General features: G+C 45.7%; 1 long non-coding RNA gene across 1 annotated transcript; it reads left to right on the plus strand.

The window, feature by feature from the left end:
* On the plus strand, positions 1-3,776 carry LOC127526105 (uncharacterized). The gene is made up of 3 exons (XR_007933723.1): positions 1-334; positions 889-949; positions 2,734-3,776. It is a non-coding gene; the product is annotated as an uncharacterized LOC127526105 (long non-coding RNA).
* The last annotated feature ends 347 nt before the right edge of the window (positions 3,777-4,123 follow it).

Here is a 4,123-nt window from a genome sequence, read left to right on the forward strand (position 1 = left end):
GAAGGCAGGAATCGGCTGTTAGTTCAGATTCTTGGATGGCCGCTGGTTTTGTTGTAAGATTAGCAGCTACACCATTAGAGGACATTATTGTCAAAGACTCGTCTCCTTAGCTCTGGGTTTCTTATTTATTGGGTTGTGTTGAGCTGTAGATGTGTGTTGTTTAAGTGATTGAGAATGCTAAAGTGAATACACTCATATAGCGCCTTGCCTGATCCTTCTTTCTTGTGTCGACCTCTCCAGCGGCTCCGCTCTCCCAGGTTCATCCTCTGACCCTCGGCCTGGTGTCCGTTCTTTGTCTGCTGCTCCTCCTTCTCCTGCTTTGGTGCTCCATCAGGTAAGTTTGTCCTGCTTTCGTCTTCCTACTAATCGTATCATGAAAATGTGTCACTGGTACACCGCTGCCAGCCCTAAATAACGTTAATTACTTTTAAGATGTGCACCTTCATTCTCAAATCCTGGAGCACAGCTTCACTCTGACCTCCTGCCAGCAGCTCAGCTCCCGGGTCATTTTGGTTTCCTATCCACTACCTGGAGTGGCTTTTTAAAGTAAGGGTGGCCTCCAGCCTGACACGTTCAGCGTCAGTGCACTCCTGACACTCCATAGGCCGTACAAACACGGGGTGCTCTCTGTGGCAAGGCGCTATATAAGTCACGTCACAGTCTGTCCCAACAAATGTGAGGTAACTTTGCCACCCAGGACAGACGTGACATCTGTGGCATTTGTGAGCGTCCTGTCACTTTTACGTGAAATAAGTGCTTCATGATTCATGTTCAGCTTCACAGTGACTTTACAGATATTCTTCATGTTCATTTCTTGGGTATGTTTAATAAATGTAACAGAGACTTGAAAACATTTTTTTGTCTTTATCTTTTAATTCTCTTAAATAGGAACATAAAGCTAAACAAGAGAGCCCACCACGCAGCGGGCAGGCCTAACAGAAGACATCAGGTATGGACGCTTTATAAGAACCGTCTGTCCGTCATTAGAGACAATGACTACAAGAGCAATGTGGGCTTTACTGGGCTTGCAATCCAAGAAATCCAGTGAGCTTAACAAGCATCATGGGACGGGATTAGGCATTAATGGGAGAAATAATTAAGAATTAAAGATGACAAGAACGGGCGTATTAGTGAGACGTCAGCATGGGTGTAGGTGAGGAGGACGACACGTCTCACTAACATGGTGGAGCTGAATGAAGAAGAGGGCCAGATGATGGGACTGAACTTGAGGCCTGGGATCAAAGAAAAAGAGGTGGGACCTCAGAGGTCAAAGGGCAATGCTGAGGGGAGCTTTCAATGAATGAGGGGATGTTAAACGTGCCGTCCAGCAGGGGTCAGTGTTGAGCCGCTGCCTTGTTTAATACTCATAAATGATTTGGACAAGAACAAAATCGATGAGCTGCTCAGTTTGTAGAGGAGGAATGGCTGATAATTGAGAATTAATTACAAAGTGACCCGGTCAGCATGCAGGCGAGGGGGTCAGACGATGAAACTTAATGAACGTTAATGTAAACTGACACAAATGAAAACACCCAAAGGGAGGTCTGAAGTTTAAAAGTCCCCCTAAACAGAAGGATGAAGGAGTCAAGTGGAGTTTTTCTGAACCTTTCGGGTGTTGTGACCCACTTTATTCCCATGCTAATATTTTTGTGACCCACTAGGCTCCCCCTTAGTGATTCAAGTGTGACCATCAGACCACCCCCCCCCCCCCCCAAAGTGATTGAAGTGTGATCATCGGCCCACCACCACCCACTGCCATTATAAACAAATCCAACTCAAGACTCAGCAGTGGCAAACCAGTGACCCACCTTTGTGTCTCGACTCACTGGTTGAAAAACACTATCAGAGTGAGCGAGTCACAGACAATATCAAGATGGAGGACAGAAGCCATGAAGAAGTCTGATAAGACATGTTAGATGATATAGCGCCCTGATGTGTAGGGGACAAGTCAAGGAGGTCCTGCGTCAGTGATATAACACCCTCTTGAGGGGTACTGTGTGTCGTTTTAGCCTCCATATTGCTGTATTTCAGCTGGGGGTCCTCCCTTGTTTAACGTCTTCTTTGTTCAGTGTGATTCTTTATGTTAATACTGTGAATGAACTCAGAGATTTGACACCACGTATGTATTTTATTTGTGTATAAGCTACCTGTTATGAGCCTTGTGTTCTGTGGGTGGACCCTCAAGAAGTGGGGGCCACCTGCCAATCCCAGCCAGGAACTGCCCTCCATCCTGCATATCAGGGGGTCTCCCACAGTTCCTGGTGGTTCATTTCATAATCACTAAGGACTTTATTTCTGTTTAGCTCTGCCTCTGTTTTTTGATGCTATTGGATATTGTAGACCATTTTTCTCTGCTTTTTGACTTTGCCTTTGGATTGTGCATCAGGACTTTCCCCTTTCAGATGGTCTTTACAGGCAATTCCTTTTCACATTGTGTGCTCTACGTGTATTTACAGGGCATTTTTGTGATAATAAATCTTTTATTTTATAAAGGTTCTATGGGGTCCTTTTTGTATTAGCCAGGGTTTTTGACGGGATTTCCCCCTCTAGTGGGCATTTACTCCTAGTCACAACAGCAATAAAGTTAAGGAGTGCCAGAGAGGGTCCAGAGGAGAACAACTGGGCCGATTTTGGGGTATGAGTTATAAATTGAGATTGAGACACAAGGATGTTTTATTTTCTTAAATTCTCAATTTTTCTGTAACGCTTCACTAAGATCTTCTTTATTTTCAGACAGAACAAGAAAAGAACAAAAGAGGGGAAAGGCCTGAAGCCCAGTGTGCCAGCCCTGGAGGTGAAGATGCTTGTTACGCTGCCATTGATTTTTCTAAAAGGAAATCCAACAAGAAAACAGAGGAGGATTATGTGAATTCTAATGTCCTGAGAAACTGGACAGATGAAGTTGTGGTATACGCGAGTATTAAACACTAACGAAACTGAAGAAGCTCAGCATTGCAGTTCATCTTCATAAGAACACAGTTTGAAAAACACATAATGAATGGACCACGACGGTGGCAACCACCCACACAAGAAAGAGCTGACCAGAGTTGTGTATCACCCAGACCTGGACATCATTAGGTGGGTCTGACTTAATAAGTGTCCACCTGATTGGCTAGAACATATCCTGATAGGCATGAAAGTCACCACCTGACCTCTGTCACCACCTACTTAGCTCAATGTGTCCAATTATGGTTGCTCCCTTACGTTCAGATTAAGTCCATCATGCATCAGGTGTCCCATGGTGGATCATCCACCACTCGACCTTTGAAAATAAACAGTCATGGAAATGCACATTGAATTTACAAGGCACCACAATACCATCAAAGCCCTGAAAAGTCCATTATAGAGAAGGAGAATCTGTGAAGAAGGGGGCTTCCTCCATTGGGCAGTCTAAGCAAGAAGACCCGTAGTCACTAAACTGTGTGTTCAGATGGTGATGGTGATCATGAGTTCAAAATCCACAAAAATCTTGAATTCTAGGCGCTAGAGTGCGTTGTTTAGGAAGAAGTGCAGTGTGGATGATCGCCTTTGGGTGTTGTGAATGGTGACATGGAAAGACCAGTGTCCCAGCTGGGTTGGAGGGTGCCACCTTTTCTAAAGCATAAACAGTGTGATTGAAGAAGTAACTCGGCCGGGATGGCTAATCATTCCTATCCTAGTCAGGGCAGTTGGGGTGTAGTGTAGTAGATGGACTGGGACAGTTTACCCCTCAACATGGGAGGTGGCAGTGCTTCTCCAGTCAGCTCCCAATTTGGATACCTGCAGGGTATCATGGGACCTGTAGCCTTTGTGAGGGATGGCTGGGAGCCTTACCCAACCAGGACTCCCTCAATAAGGAAGGACATGGGGAGACAGCTTGCACTTGGCATCCTCTCCCCCGGACCACTAGATGGCAGCCCCTTTGGGTTGCGACAGCGCTACAGATTCCCACAGAACTTTTTGTTAAGTGGAGTTCTTTGACACAGCCCTGTTGGGTTCTGTTGGGGCTGCCAGGGGGTGCTGTGGGCACTGCAAAGCCCTACTTTGTTGAGCTTTCACCTCACCCAGAAAAGCTTCTGAACCACAGCTTCCAAAAACCGGAAGTACTTTGAGGTGTAACATAAAAGGAGCTGCCTACCACAAC

Source organism: Erpetoichthys calabaricus, chromosome 17 (genome assembly GCF_900747795.2).
Source record: "Erpetoichthys calabaricus chromosome 17, fErpCal1.3, whole genome shotgun sequence".
Taxonomy (NCBI): Eukaryota; Metazoa; Chordata; class Cladistia; order Polypteriformes; family Polypteridae; genus Erpetoichthys; species Erpetoichthys calabaricus.